General features: G+C 35.7%; 1 pseudogene across 1 annotated transcript in view; it reads right to left on the bottom strand.

Moving 5' to 3' along the window:
• The window catches only part of LOC120359184, a 61,749-nt pseudogene that overhangs the window by 27,130 nt on the left and 17,396 nt on the right, over window positions 1-17,223 (bottom strand). Inside the window, exons 2-5 of the transcript XR_005576022.1 lie at window positions 11,326-11,794; window positions 7,698-7,815; window positions 2,788-2,983; window positions 2,389-2,506 (exon numbers count right to left, since the gene is read on the bottom strand). The product of XR_005576022.1 is annotated as an ATP-binding cassette sub-family G member 4-like (transcript). The remainder of the gene's footprint in view (window positions 1-2,388; window positions 2,507-2,787; window positions 2,984-7,697; window positions 7,816-11,325; window positions 11,795-17,223) is intronic.

Genomic DNA, 17,223 nt, shown 5'->3' with positions numbered 1-17,223 from the left:
TGTCCCGAACGGAATGTGGACATTCGGGATACGCAAATTGAGACAATCTCTCAATTTCTGCCCCAAAAGCAGCAAAATTTTCCCCAAACTTTTGTTTCCTATTCGTAAATTGACAGTAATAACTTTGTAAAGAATGAATTTCCCCGAATCGCAATTCTAATTTTGATTTTAATTCCGCGAACTTAAAATTATCCAAATCTTGAACATTTTCTAATACCGCGCGAGCTTTTCCTCTTAAGCACGAAACGAGCACGGCAGTTTTCGTCTCCTCATTCCAACGACTCGCCTGAGCAATTAAGTTAAACTGCGAAAAGAATTCACGTAACGGAGTACTTCCGTCAAAAGTATCTGGTTTTAATTTAAAACCCGACCCATTGTTTAACAAAATTCGAGAGGTTTCCTCCTCTCCCGTGATAACAGTTTCTCTCTCAAGAGGCAAAATGTTCTGATCGCGTGCATCTCTGGTTTTATTAGCGGCACTATTACAAGAAAGACTTAACTGGTTTTCTTGAAGATGCCGGAGTTCCATTTCTCGTTGTCGCAGAAGCGTCACAAGATCCTCCTGCTGCCGTATCTGTAGCGCGCGCTCTTCGCGCATCTGTTTAAGCTCCTCCATCGCCGTCCGAAGAAGCGTCTCCGCGCTCGACGTTTCACCTTCAACACTTTCAGGAGTCCGCTCAATTCCCGTTGTTAACATTGCATGCCCGGCGTCTCCTGAGGAACGTGTGCAGATCCCTCGGCGTGGGGTATTTGTAAGAGGCATTGTACGAGGTGTGTTCAAAAAGTATCGCGAATTTTGAATTTTCGCGGGTTACGTATATTCGAATTTCGATCTTTTTGTGGCGTTATGTTACTCATGTCTCTCACTTATGCCGACAAGCTCGGCCATTTTGAATGTTCACTTAATTGTTGACAGCTGCTTTGCTTGCACGTGTTTTGGATCGTCTTCGATTTTTACCTATTCAAAAAAATGGATCAAAGAACCTGTATCAATTTTGTGTGAAAAACGAAATTAAGTGCGCGGATGCATTCCGAATGTTGACTGTGGCATACGGAGAAGCTACCTTGGACCAAAGCAACGTTTATCGGTGGTACAAAATGTTCTCAGAAGGCCGAGAAGATGTGAACGACGAAGAGCGTGCCGGACGCCCGAGCACTTCAACAACAGACGAAAAAATTAATGAAGTGGAGAAAATGGTATTGGCCAATCGTCGAATCACCGTTAGAGAAGTTGCTGAGGACCTAAACATATCGATTGGCTCGTGCCATTCGATTTTTATCAATGATTTGGGCATGAGACGGGTCGCCGCGAAATTCGTACCAAAATTGCTCAATTGCGACCAAAAACAGCATCGCATGAACATTGCTAATGAGATGTTGGACTCTGTCCGCGACGACCCAAATTTGCTCCAGAGGGTCATAACTGGTGACGAATCGTGGGTTTATGGTTATGACGTGGAAACCAAAGCTCAATCATCTCAATGGAAGCTGCCGCACGAACCAAGACCGAAAAAAGCGCGCCAAGTTCGGTCGAATGTGAAAGTTTTGCTGACAGTTTTCTTCGATTGCAGGGGCGTGGTGCATCATGAGTTCTTGCCACAGGGTTGAACGGTCAATAAGGAATATTACCTGCAAGTTATGCGCAATTTGCGCGAAGCAATCCGACAGAAACGCCCGGATTTGTGGAAGAACAAAAATTGGCTTTTGCACCACGATAACGCCCCTGCTCACACATCGTTGCTTGTGCGCGACTTTTTGGCCAAAAACAACACACTAATGATGCCGCAGCCACCGTATTCCCCAGATCTGGCCCCCTGTGACTTTTTCTTGTTCCCTAAACTGAAGAGGCCCATGAAAGGACGACGTTACGCTACGCTTGACGAGATAAAGACGGCATCGAAGGAGGAGCTGAACAAGATAAAAAAAAATGATTTTTTGAAGTGCTTCGAAGATTGGAAAAACCGTTGGCACAAGTGTATAATATCTCATGGGGATTACTTTGAAGGGGACAAAATAGATATTCACGAATAAGTAAATAATTTTTGAAAAAACACAAAATTCGCGATACTTTTTGAACACACCTCGTATGTCGTTTCTCTCTGTCCGTCCGTTCTATCCCGGACGAGCCACCAAAATGTTACGAGCAAAAGGGGAACTTGTTCACTCGCGCTCTCACTCCGGAAAAGAACTAGACTTCTTTATCAAACACAAAATCACTTTAATTGTTAACCACCAAACACGACCATAACATCACACGCCAAACTCCAAAATCACAGACAGCTCATTTTTTAATAAACAAGGCCGTTGTCAAGGAGAACGCTTCACGGCCTTATTCACACCGCAGCCCGAACTCGCCTCGCAGGAACGGCTCGGCTCGTAACAATATTGAAGGATTAGTTAGGAGTTCTAAAGCGATATCAAGCTTCTTTTTCTGTCCTCCCGATAATTTTCCGCATAAAGTGTCGTAGCAATGGCTCAGCCCTAGCATCTCCAACAACTTTGAAACCTGCACACGTACAACAGGCGTAAAAACTATTCTATTTCTATAAAGTTTCATTTTTATAAATATAATTGCAAGGCCCAGCAATATTCAGATCAACATTCAGATAACAATGAACATAACCCATAAATTAAACGTGTCATGAAGAAAAAAGTTTATGAGAAGCAGTCGTGGATCTTTCTCAAATTGCCTTTCGAAACTGAACATAAGTTCTTATAAATAGGGGTCAGACTTCGGAGAAGAATTTACGACGCAACAATTAAAGTGGACAGACAATTGTGACAAACCTGAGTGTGCTTATAAGCGGAGCTGATTGTGCAGCCAAGTTTCAAATGAGCGGCTAAAGTCATGGTTTCTCCGACGGTGACGTATGGTGTGAGAATGGTATCCTGCTGTATGTAACACGACATCTTCTTCCATAGTTTGCTCTATAGTTCACAAACTTTACCGTTGATCCGTACTTCTCCGCTCACACCCTTTACCCTATGCAATGCCGTCGTTATATTTGTATATGAATAATTACGTTGCTAAACAAATATTGTAAATTACTGACTGCCTTCTGGTGAAAGATTAGAAAAAAAACATGAGATAAAGTTACATAATAGTTATAAATGTATTCAACTTTGCGAGGATGCTAAAGTATCGCAAATTACGGGCATTTACAGACATTACTACATATCTTCGAATTTACGTTACAAAATCACAAAAACTTTTTTTAGAATTGAAATATGCGTAAAAAGAAGATGCGCTCAGGTCAATTTTACAAGAAAATCGAACAAAAATTTAATAAATCATTAAAAATTTACTCGTATATCCGTCACCTAAGGTTTACTTTACCTTAAAGGTGGAAGGTCATATAAAATCGATTTTTTTTATTGCGTACATTTTTATATATGTATTAACCGTTAAACACGTAAGTGGGTCTAAGAGACTCCATATGAAGTTTGGAACGCTTCCTCTGTGAAGACGGAATGAGATAGGAAGTTCGGACCAAGACATAAAAAAAGTTTGAAATCTCCTCTTTCGATTGATATGGTTGATCAACTTTTTTGGTCAACTAAAATTCGAACGGTACGGCAGCAAAATTTTGTTAGGGTCAATGCGACCCATATAGTGTGTAAGTGAAACCTTTTTTGTGAGTATTTTACATAAAAAAGCTGGACAAAATACGTTCGAACAGGTGGGTTCGCGGATGTTACTTGCACATACTCTGTCAAAAATAGGAATACTATAAAATGCTGTAGAAAAAAGAGTTTTTCCGAAATATATCATAAAACACATCAATTTTCAATTTTAGACACGATTTAATTAAAAATACCTCATATTCGTTTTGTAACATAAGTACATCTTTTAATAGAAATGACAATGATATAATTTTTTTAAAGTATGAATCTTTAGCTTTAAAACGCCGTACTGTAAAATCTTTAAAAGTTTTTTGTTGCAAAGATATGACTTTAAAAAAAAAAGTGGATTTTTAGATGCCCAAAAATACCTCATATTCTCCATGTTACATAATTATACTTTTTAAAAAAAATGACTTTGCCAAATTTTATTTTGAAAATGTGACTATTTAGCTTTAAAACGCCGTATTTGAAAGTCCTTTAAAGTTTTTGTTGCAAAGATATGATTTTTTCGACGCCTAAACTATACTCTGCAGAATTGCGTTCTTTTGCACTCACTTTTCATTATTATTCTCCCCGTGCATATAAATATACAAGAAATATTTTTTATAAATGTCTTCTTTATCCCAAAATACTGAATGCATGGTGCACCTCTATTAATGATTCTCCGTACATTAATATTGAAGCTTTAAATTGCATAAAAGAAAAAACTGCTTTAGTCAATTTTCCGTTATATGCTGGCATTACATTCGATGAAATCGGCTATCAGAAAAATAGTTGAATATGACGGCTCAAAATATTATGGCTATGTCGATTTTGGGTTTGATTCTAATTCTAATTGCATGCTTGTTGCTAAAGAAGCTTTAGTATTTTTATTGACATATTTGAACAAAAACTGGAAAATTTCTGTTGCCTATTACTTTATTAATGGTATAAATGCTGAGGAAAAAAAACTCTTTGGTTAAATTGTATTTCTGCGGTGCATGACTATGATATAAAAGTGCGGCGGTGGCAACGACTCACGCCAAGATCTCTTGGTAGAGGCGCGGAACTCCACACCCCTGGTCATGAGTCAACCGTGCCAACGGAGAGGAGAAAGGATGTAGATTTCTCCGATTACCAAGATCTCTTAGTTGAGTTTAACTTGAGCCCGTGAATCGGCGGTCTAGGAGTCGGAGTGCTAACTGCCAAAATCTTTCAGCGGAAGCTAAGTTTTCTTAACTTTGGAGCTAGCTCGGGAGACTGTCTTTATTGTGAGATACAATTGATGTGCAGGGAATCGTGCAAAAATTAGGGAATCTTGAATCGGACCAATTGAGATAGAAATGCATCTTGAACTTTTATTAAAATTATACTCAATGTACACTCAATGGGCTAGCGCCTGCAACAAGAATACAAGTAATTCATTTCTTGCAAACTAAACTAAAAATATTGCAACTTAGTAATTAAAAGAATATTACCTGCTATGCACTTGCACGTATAAAATTTTGATTTATCACGCTTACGATTAGACAAAGAAGAAGGAGAACGACCATACACGCAGTGCATAGAGATACAACAGTACGCTAGATAGTCTCACGAACTAACAAAGAACTACTTATCATCGCCATCTACAAATACTTAAACCCAACAGAGACACTTCTTTGCGGAACATTGAACTATACTCTAACTGGAATGGGCACTAGCCGCCCAAAAACATGACGAGAGAGAGCCATTTCGAAGGGCCACCTCTCTTTGTCAGTACAGTCACGTTAGAAAGTTTTGCAGTACCGGCACATGAGAATAGATAAACGAGCGACTTGAGTGACATACATAAATAAAACAAAAGCAAAATTGTATTATATTTTTTTAAGTATTTAATTAACCTTTTAAGTAAAAGTTAATTTCTTCCTCGTTTTCACAAATTCCGTTACATGCTGTATCAACATGAAAACAAAGAAGAAATTTAACTTTTGAGTAGGAATGTAAGATGAATGCTGACGCATGCGCAGAGAACGCTTAGAAAAAGAGAGGTGGCCCCTCGCATCATGCTATTTCTATCACGTTTTCCGCTTACGGACATTATATGGCAGCGCCCATTCCAGTTAGAGTATAGTTCAATGTTGCGGAAGGAGATTTAGAAAGAAGCCACCTTCGTAGAAGCGGCACTTATATACCCGCATCTCGTGAGGAGGGGATGTTTGGGGAGCGGTCGGTACGTCAACGAAGAGAGGATTCGCCGCCACTCGAGATCGGCAGCGACCATCACTTCGGTCGCTTGTACGGCGCGTGCGCGCAGAGAGTGCCTCGACGCGCGGATACGTGTTCGCGCGCTACGCGTATTTGAATTATTATTGGCGCTATGCGCCTCTTCTTTGCTGTCCGGCGAGTAGCCGGACAGCCTGGAGCGGTGGATGGTCCGACGGAGAGCGGCAAGGCGGTTCGTTATAATGTTTATATGACGACGGCTAATTGATATCTGTTTCGTGCTTCGTGAACAGCGAGTTTCTCTGCCTCCTGATTAGTCGCAGAGGGAAACGCGAAGAGTACCGAATTTCACGAAGTTTACCGATCTTACCAATACTATTATAAGTGGAGATAGAATACAACTCCGAGCGAAACGTCTCCACATGTACACAAAATATCATAATAAATATGAAACAGTATCAGTGTTCTCAATTCTCGGATAACTCACTCGGTAAATTCAAGTTCAAATTCTTTGCATTATTTAGTTTAATAACTTGTGAATGTAGATGACGTCGATACATAAATTACTCATTGTTTTCTCTTATCTTTATTCTCTTATCTTATCTAAGATAGTTAGTCTTATCGTACTTATCGTATAGTCTTAACATTGACAATAACAATAGTTTCTTAGAAGTCTTTAAGATCGAGAATTTCTAATTTTTTATAAAAATTTCAAAATTCCCTAATGCAAATTCAAAATAATAACTTTGAAAGTCACACAATTTTCAAATACATATTTTACGAAACAAATGCAATGAATTTTTTAAAATAACTACAAAGAAATACAGTTATTATTAAGTTCATTTAAAGTGAAAATTTCTAAGGTCTTGCGCACATTGGAAGAATATTAGATATTAGAAATTGGAATTAGAATTTTAGAATTAGTTTCCTCAATAAACACTATAGATAAATAATAAGTTATGTTGTGCTTTGTTGATGTGCTATATCTTATTAATCCACTGTGCATTATATTCAATATTCATTGAAGGAACTGATTCTAAAAAGTTTTTCTTATTTTTAATATTTAATATTCTTTTGTAGCTATTAAGAATCTAGTATAGCGGATTTACACTTTTTAAATGTTACTTTGCACAATTAAAAGTAAACGTCTTCATATATATCTTCATATTCTCACATATAAATTATCATCTAAATCCATACACCGCACATTTTGGACCCACTTTAAATTTCCCATTCAAAAGGTTAATATTGAATGTAATCGAAACGTTATTTGTCATTCTTAAACCTCGGACAACTCACGGTGAATAAATTCTAGTTTTTTTTTTTTTTTATTTAATATTGTATGTATTGTATGTTTATAAATGTAACCGACAACAGAGAGAAACCTGAGATTTTCTAATATGAGTGTATTTTCATACTCAATCAATCTCGAATGACGAAAACAGGAAAATTGCAACTTACAATAGTTGTTAGATGCAGTATTATCTGAAACTTTGTTTTCATAATAGAATTCCTCTATCGAATCATATTACAAGTATTTACAAATGCGGTTCGATGTATTATCTTGCAAATGGTCAGGTTTCTATTTTGAGCGTACTTCGCGCAGAATAATGATATTTAACTCTGCCGAACTGCTCAATAAAATTCGTAGAAATAAAAATAAAAAGCGCAAAATAATAAGATTAATTCATTCAGACAGCATGTTGTGGAATGCACAATAACAGGATAATAATAGATATACAAAATGATTATCCGTAACACTTTAAATGCACTCAAGGATGAGGTTCGCACGTGCATAAAGGAAAAACAAAATTCCAAAAAGTAATTTGCGTACATGTTAATTTTAAAGCACGTATGTGAAGAACAATCTTTAAATTTTTGGTACTTACGTGAAACCGGCAAGAGCATTCAGCAATGTCGATTTTCCAGCCCCGGACGGCCCCATTATAGCAACTAATTCGCCGGATTTAAATTCGCCTTTAACGCCGTGCAGAATTTCCTTCTCGCCTGCAAAGAGAGCAAGATGCAATTAAATTGCAATTAAATTATTGCATCATTCAACATGCAATAATTCACAATTAACATATCTCAGACGCGTACGTGAAAAAATATTTCTTAATTTTAGCTCGATCCATGTGAATGCGTAAGAGATAAAAAAGAAAGCGTGGGCATGTGCTATAGAAAATCATGTATCTTTAGTCAAACCGCAAAAATTTATATAACAGATTAAGGCTTGTTATTTTACAGTTTTATACAAATATAACTACTTCAAGATTATTTTGAAGTCATTGATTCTAGATATTTACATGATATCTTATTTGCGCAAAAATGAATCGTATGAGAATATATTGAAAAGAGTTTGATAAAAATAATAAAGTCTAGATGAAAACTGTTAAACTTTATTGAAATAATTTCAATTAAATATTCAGTTAATATAAGTAAATATTTAAAAACCAATTAATAATCTAATGCTTACTATTATTATATTTAGTTACTATCTATTAAAATAATTAACATTAACCAAGTGTTACGTCCGCCGGTTTAGAAACTGGGGCATAATTTATTTTGGTTTTTTATATTATATTTGGTCGGTGTCACCAGTTGTTATAAGTGTAGATGATATGCCCACCATTACAACAATTATTATTAAGAATAGATGAAGAAAATTGGAAAGATTTTGGGAAATTGTGTAGGGTACATTTGAATTCTTGGCTGCGTGAATGAGTGTGCGTGGGATTATAGTTTAAATAAAAGTGCCGTATTTGATGAGCAGCCAGTACACGCAATCATCATGCGATCTTGAATTTATTGTTTTATTATTACTTCTATTTCTAATTGTAGCGACAAATATTACAAAAAATAAACGACTTTGTGTAGCCGCTCCAATTTCAGTTATATACATTCTAATTCAAAGATGTTAACTGTGTTAAACTTATTTTTATATTTCAAATTTCTTGTTATTACAATTTCTTGTTATTACAATTCATATTAATTGTATTTTTAAAAAATTAACTGCATTAAAAATTATTTTGACGCATATATATAGTTAATGTGAAAAGAAAGAAAATTTTTATACGCTAGACGTAACACCAGTATTTTATACCATAACTTGATTATTATTACTAAACTCCTATTTTCAGTGTAATGAAAAAATACTGTGTACAAAGAAATAAAATTTGAAATATTTCACTGGAATTAGTAATAAAGGCAATTTTATTTTTTCCTTTGCATAAGTACAAAAAATAGATTTATTATATAGGTACAGAGTGTCAGAAAATATTCATTTATGCTCTTGTGGGTTGATAGAGCAAGTCAAACGAAAGTCCTTTGCTATTTTTCATAATTTGCAACAGTTATCGAGATCAAAATTAATAAATTCGGCAAATAAGCATATACTTTCCCTATCCACAGCACGCGGGGACCGCCCTTCGGTCACTAAGTCAGTGGCAGCCGCGGTAGGCGGCAAGGTGAGAAGGAGGAAGCAGCAATGGCTGTCTTAAGCTGGGTACATACTAGTAAACAAACATCGAACGAACAGCAATTGTATTATACTTATAAATGCTTATATCGCGCACGAATTCTTTTTGATGTATTGCCTCATGAGGGAATCAAGCCGAACGCGAATCGAACGTTTTATTCGTAATCACTTTAGCATAATATCTACTAAATAATAACAATGAACGTTCAAAATTGCTGTTTGTTCAGTGTTCGTTCGCTAGGTCTGTACCCAGTTTTACCCGCCTCACTGCCTGCCGCGGCTGTCATTGGTTTGACGATCGACGGGCAGTCTCCGCGTGCGATGGGTAGGAAAAGTACGTGCTCATTTGCCGATTTTATTAATTTTTATCTCGGTAACTATTGCAAATTTTGAAAAATGATAAAGAACTTTTCTTCGCAGTTTGATTTGCTCTATCAATCCACGAAATCACGGGCAAAGTTTTTCTGACACCCTGTATATACGTACAAAAATACCGCTCTCCTATTATTAAAAACCATGACAAATATTTCATTAAATTTAATACTATTTTTAGTTTTTAAGACTATTTTTGGAAATATTTCTTTAAGACGTTTTAAGACGAAGAAATCCGTAAGATGTTTTATGGTCGAATTTGAGACTTTGTTTTATGTGGATTATTTTGCTTTCAACCTTTCATAATATCCTATTGGTATTCTATTGCGTTCTTTCCAAAATTGTCGAGATGATTATCGTTATTATAATCACGGTTTCATGAATAAACTCTTGTACGTTGCATTTTCAAAAAGTGTCGCGAGACTTTCTCCGTTTAAAACTTTCTTCGTTTATCGTATAGCTACGCGATACAAATACTTTCTCTTCAAGAGGACCGGTACACTTGGACACCGTACAATTAGACACCGTGCAAATAGACACGGTGCAAATAAACACGATATTTTGAATATGGTTCCATTACCGGTACCAGACACCGTTCAGTTGCATACCGCTCACTTGCACCGTTTATTTGCGCACGAAAAGACGCTTCCGAAATTATAGTCTCATTTGATGCGTTTTTGCATGAAATAAACGAATCTGGCAGAAAAAAGTGTCGGACTGCCTCGCAAATCGACATATTAATCATTAAAGTTGACGACTATTGAGGTTAGGATAGCATTTAAAATATTTTTGTCGCCCCCCCCCCCCCAAGAGTAGTAAAGTTGATTTTTTTGATGTTATGTGGTAGATTCTGTGATACCATTGTAAACCTATAAATTTCAATCAAAAGTTAATTTTTATTTAGTGCCTTGAGAATTGTGAGGCTTGAAAGCTACAGTGTACTATAACTTTCAAGCCTCATAACTCGGAAAGTGCTTAACAAAAATAAACTTATTTATAGTGTTTGGAAAACTCTTGACACCAGCTATTAGATTCTGGAATCATAAATAGGGTGTTCTATTTAAAAAAGTTAATGTGATTTTGATCTGACCTTGGCAACGCCATTCAAAGTCAAACTGATAAAATCAGTAAATAGATATTTTGAAACCCTACCACTTTGATGTGAAACGTTTTTTTCTAAAATGCTTAGTTTTCGAGATATTTCGGCGTTCTGGTACTTTTTCTCCACCCTGTACATGTATATGACTCAGACATATACATTATTATTATTAGATCCCAGATTCAATTCCCGACTGACAATGAGATATTATTTTTTACAATAAATTTTTTACAGAATTTGGAGGGAAGGAAGGAAGAATTCTTACTGCGATATTAGATTGAATAATAATAAAATGCTTATAAGCATTATTATTAAATGAAATTGATTGTCGATTTAATATTGTGCACCCAGATCCAATTTGGGACTGTGTTTCAAGATTGAAAAATTTATCGGTTTGATAAACTTGAAAATGTAAAAATATAAAAGCACAAAATATATCAATACTAACAATAAATGACTGGTCAAGGCTCTTTAATTTGCTATTCTTTCACATATTGACCTTTGTCTTCTTATTATTAACACTTTTTATTATTATTACATTTTATTTTCTTGTTGACATTGTACTTACTGATTGAGAAATTGCGTATGTTCCATTCCCTGACGCGGTAGCGTATGTCGCGGAACGACAGGTCCAGCTCAGGTGGACGGTTCCCTCTCTTTGGGAAGGAGTGCTTCTTCCGTTGTAAGACATTATTGTTGTCTATGATAGCCGTGTCTCGCATGTCGTCCTGGTTGCCATGATCGAACTGACAATAGCCCACAGACGATCGTGACGATGAACAATGCGTCAGGGTGGTCATCGCGACGGGATGGAGATAAAACGATGATTCGAAGCGCAAGCCTTTGCTTTCGTACGTAATACAATAAAAATGAAGATGAAACAAGCTTCGAGTGTCATTCGGTCCTGTTTGAGCACTCGCGTTATCTGTTCACGGCACTTCCTTTTAATTTTCCCGTACTCGCCGATCACAGATGAAATATCTATCGTGTTGACTCACGTGCTTCACGTTGACTCTTACATATCTTATTAATTCAATCTGAAACAAGAAATCAAAGGAATACCTGTCAATTAGGTATTTTAACTTAACTTAACTTGCTAACTATTTGTTAAAACATCGTTTGTATGCAAACATTAATAATATTCATTGATAATTAAGCAAGAAGAACAGGCGTAAAAAAGTACGCTAGAAAAAGTTATAAACAACGGCGCTAGTTGTAATAATAACTTGATTACGTAACAGTAAAGAAAAAGAAAATATGCGGCCGCTTAAAAGCTTAAAATTAATTTGAAGTCATCACAGAAAACAGATTTGCGCAAAATATGCTGCAAGTTATCAAGTAATTTTTTATTTTGTTAAATATAGAGAATAGGATATCATAGTTGAGAAAAAAAATGTAAAATATTTCAAAAATTTACAGAGCTTAGAAATATTTTACAACAATCAAATTTGATGTGCTTACATGTGGTATTAGGAATCATATTCCAATACATTTGCAAATGGATTATTAATTACATATCGCGCCATTAATGAAAGAGTATAAATATGAAAATGTCGGATAAATGCAATGTCGAAGAATAATTACGCAAAAAACTTATTTTGATTGAACTGTTAGACCAAGTTGCAAAAGACACCTGCAAGAGGCAAAGCGTCGTCTTTAACAAAAAAGAGATGATACCGAATTACTTGCGTATTTTATGGACTGTGTATCAGTAGTGGATGAATAGCTGTGGCAAAACTTTTGAATTTTATCACTAATTGTAAATACGGCTGAGAACTTACGTTTCACTTAATGCTTATAAAACTTACAAGTATTATTTGTTCTTATTTAATAAATAGTATGGATGAAATGATTCTATACTGTAAGCGTCAAGTGAATTGCACTCCGAGAAGCAAAATTATGGAACCTATGTCAGCAGCTACGAAAATAAAATTATTCGGTACCAAGAAAACGATTAAATATATGCAAATTGATTAGCAACTGTTAATCTAATCAGCAGACAAGAGAACAAACCCATTATATATAAATGAGTGATTAGTTTTCAAGAAAAGGAAGGATAAATATCTTTTTAAAATATTTTTTTACGATGATAAATAATTTTGTTTTCTTTTGCATTATACAGGGTGTTCGAAAATCGTTACTTATGCCCTCGTAGATTGATAGAGCAAGTCAAACTGAGATGAAAAGTCCTTTACCATTTTTCAATACTCGTAATAGTTACCGAAATAAACATTAATAATATTCGGCGAATGAACGCGTACATTTCCTGCCCACTGCGCGCGGGGATCGCCCGTCAGTCGCCAAGCTAGGAGTAGGAGCAGTCGCGGTAAGGAGAAAGAAGCAACAATGGTTACCGGCCACCGCGCCGGTAAAGCGCGCCCCACCACCTTCTGCCTGCCTTTCGATCTCCTCCGCACTACCGACGGGCGGTCGCCGCGCGCAGTGGGCAGAAAAAGTACACGCTCATTTGAAAAATTTTATTAATTTTTATTTCGGTAACTATTGCGAGTATTGAAAAATGGACTTTTCTTCTCAGTTTGACTTGCTCTATCAATTCACGAGAGCATAAATAGCTATTTTCGGACACCCTGTATATGCAATTCTTAACCCTTAAACACGTAAGTGGGTCTGAGAGACCCCATATAAAGTTTTAAATGCTTGCTATGTGAAAACGGAATGAGATAGGAGGTTCAGACCAAAACGTAAAAAAAGTTTGAAATCTCCTCTTTCGATTGATATGGTTGATCAACTTTTTTGGTCAACTAGAATTCGAACGGCACGGCAGCAAAGTTTTGTTAGGGTCAATGCGACCCATATAGTGTGTAAGTGAAACTTTTTTGTGAGTATTTTATATAAAAAAGCTGGACAAAATACGTTCGAACAAGTCGGTTTGCGGATGATACTCGCATATATTTTGTCTAAAGTTGGAATATTATAAAATGCTGTAGAAAAGGGAGTTTTTCCGAAATATATCATGAAACATATCAATTTTCAATTTTAGAAACGATTTAATTAAAAGACGCGGTCACGACTCGCGCTTGTTTTTTAAAAGAAAACTTTTTTCATCTCTGAATCTCTCTGAACGAACGAAGCGAGAGAGACCGAGAGCCTTTTTTACTCAGCGAGTTTAAGCATAAAGAGATTATCAGATCTCCGCAACGACTAAACCATCACGTTCTGAGTAGTCTCAATCGATAGCTTGGGAACGAATTGCATAACAAAAGTGTTTTTATTTTTTCTCTCCGTGCCCTACGAGCGGAGATATCGCAATGCAAATTCTAATCTCTCTACATTTTTCTGTAAGGCACGTCTCCTTGGTCGTCGCCCTCAGAAATTCTCCTTTTCACATTTTCGACACAGTGTGGCGCTCGCTACTACACTATCAGCATTTATGCGACCATATGATGTGCATCACGTGACCGCGATCATGATTGCGCGTATGATAGGTTTCCCAACCTGTAAGCTGAATCGTCAATAATATGCCGGTTTGTGGGGCAAATGACAAATTTTTCTGCCGAATTCGTTTGCGTGGTGCAAAAATGCGTTAAATAAGCCTATTATTAATGAATATGTGCAGTTAAATATATTTTGCATTAACTGGAGTCAATATTATATTATACTCCTACAAGTGCTACGTATAAAATTTTTCAAGTGTCATAAGATATGATTTACAAAGTGCACATGAATATGATAATGAAACGAAGTTAATTAGATCGGATGCACCTTATTAAATTTATTTTTATCTTTCTATCTTTCTCCAATGCATATTTTTACCTTTCCCAGCAAAAATGTGGTTCGCTTTCTCAGGTCTGACTCTAAGTCATACTTTTTAATTCTAGCGTTAATGTAAATGTATATTTTTAATAAATTGACGTTTGAAACAAGTGTCAAATAATTGAATAAAGATATAAAAATGATTCCAATGCATGGTGTACGTGTAATTTTACAAGTTGAGTCTCAGAGGCCTCAACGCTGCGTGTATTTTCTGGTTTCAGAAATTTGTAACTGGATTAATTAATAAGTAAGGTAAGTATATTTTGAATCCTGTTTATTAAAAAAGTTAATAAAGTAAGTGTAACTTTTACAATGTATATAGAGTTTACTGAAAACTAGTTAAAATAATACATGATATTAAATATGCTCGCTATGTTACAAAATGAATTATTTTTTATAAGAGGAAATATCTTTTATAAGACGCTTAGAAATATTATTGAATATCAGGTAACAGCAAGATTAACACATATTATTTATTTACAATTAACATTTATTTTCTAACACAGCGAGCATATTTAATATCATGTATTATTTTAACTAGTTTAGTGAACTCAATATTGTAAGAGCTAGACTCAACTTTGTTAACTTTAATAAACAGGATTTAAAATGTACTTACCATACTTATTAATTAATCTAGTTACAAATTTCTAAAACCAGAGAGAATACGCTGCGTAAAGGCCTCTGAGACTTAACTTGTAAAATTACACATATTTTTATATCTTTATTCAATCATTTGACACTTGTTTTAAACGTGAATTTATTCAAAATATACATTTATATTATGCTAGAGATAAAAAAGTGTGACTTAGAGGTAGACCTGAGAAAGCAAACCACATTTTTGCTGGGAAAGGAATAATATACATTGGAGGAAGATAGAAAGATAAAAATAGATTTAATAAGGTGCATGCAATCCAATTAGCTATGTTTCATTATCATACTTATATGCACTTTGTCAATCATATCTTATGACCCTTGAAAAATTTTATACGTAGCACTCGTAGGAGTATAATATAATATTGACTCTAGTTACTGCAAAATATATATTTTTAACTGCACATATTTATTAATATTACACTTATTCAACGTGTTTTTGTACAAGACAAACAAATTCGGCTGAACAAAGTGCATAATATATAACCTTGTCTATACAAGAAACATATTATTTATTGTGAATAAGAGCTGAGGTTAATCATATTCACGTAAGCAGTTTTTGAAATTTGCTTGATATACAGGGTGAGTCATTTTAATCTATGGACCCGAATATCTTCCAAATAACGGTATCTACAAAAAAATGGTTTAGATAAAAGTTGACCAGGACAGAGGGAGTCATTCAATTGTACCATTGGTTTTGACCTTGAGGTCAATTTTGAAGGTTATTTCAAGGTCACGATGGTTTTTTTAAATGGGACACCCTATTTTTGACTGCGGATTTCGAAAGAGCGGAAAATTTTACATCAAACTTGTCTTATAAAAAAATTGTTTTTGCGACCTTGGAAAGGTCAAAAATGAAGGTAAAGTGCCTGAAAAACGATCTGGTGTACTTTTTCTGAAATGACATGGTTTTCTGGGTAACACAAATGTGTATAATGCTTAAACATTACTACTTGCAACTTTCGGCCGGATTCTTCGACGCACGCCTATTGCTCCCCTCCCGCTGCTCGCGCCTTAGCAACGGCGCCGCCAGACGGCGTAACGCACAGTCCTGAGACGATGTATCGCGCTCCTTAGTTATGCCTTCCGGCGGCGCCGTTGCTAAGGCGCGAGCGGTGGGAGGGGAGCAATAGGCGTGCGTCGAAGAATCCGACCAAAAGTTGCAAGTAGCTGACAGCACTGCGATACCTAATGCTAACAATCAACGATTGAAAAAAACTAAACAATTACGTTTGATTTAAGATTTATAATTATTGTTATAATAGAGTTTTATTCCTTTTCTTTCTTACTCACTTCTGCATAATTGAAAAATTTACTATTTAAAGTTGCTTAAATTTAAAAATTCCAAACATACATACAGGGTATGTAGGTAATTACATTCACAAGTTACCTTTCCAGAATGGCTGATTATAGTCTTAATGAGATTGTTGATATTATATTAGATTTAGGGGAGTGTCATAGCAATTACAATGCAGCATCAAGGCTTTATGCTCAACGTTTTCCTGAAAGGCGACATCCAACTGATATGACAATACATAGTTTAGTCCAAAGAGCTCGCAATGGACATCTTGTTCGTCAACGTCAACATCATGAATATGAGGAAAATGATGCGCGAGCTGTAACTATTTTAGCAATACTTCACCTTAATCCTCATGTTAGTACTCGCCAGATTGAAAGGGAAATAGGTATACCACAAAAAACTGTTGTTAGAATTTTTTAGAGCTCTAAATTATCACCCTTTCCACATCACTCTTACGCAGGCTTTACAGCCTAATCATCATTTGATGCGTATTGCTTTTTGCCAGTGGGCTTTACAAATGTTACACGATGATCCTAATTTTTTTAGGTATGTGCTTTTCTCAGATGAGGCTAAATTTCATAGTGACGGACAACTTAATAGACACAACTGCCATTATTGGTCAGATGTTAATCCCCACTGGTATAGGCCAATAGATCATCAAAATCGATGGAGTATTATGGTGTGGTGCGGCATTGTAAATGGTTATTTGATTGGACCTTATTTTTTTGAAGAGAACGTTGA

The sequence above is a fragment of the Solenopsis invicta genome, chromosome 12 (genome assembly GCF_016802725.1).
Source record: "Solenopsis invicta isolate M01_SB chromosome 12, UNIL_Sinv_3.0, whole genome shotgun sequence".
Classification (NCBI taxonomy): Eukaryota; Metazoa; Arthropoda; class Insecta; order Hymenoptera; family Formicidae; genus Solenopsis; species Solenopsis invicta.
The sequence above is the reverse complement of the archived record's forward strand: the minus strand, read 5'-3'. Positions and strand labels throughout refer to the sequence as shown.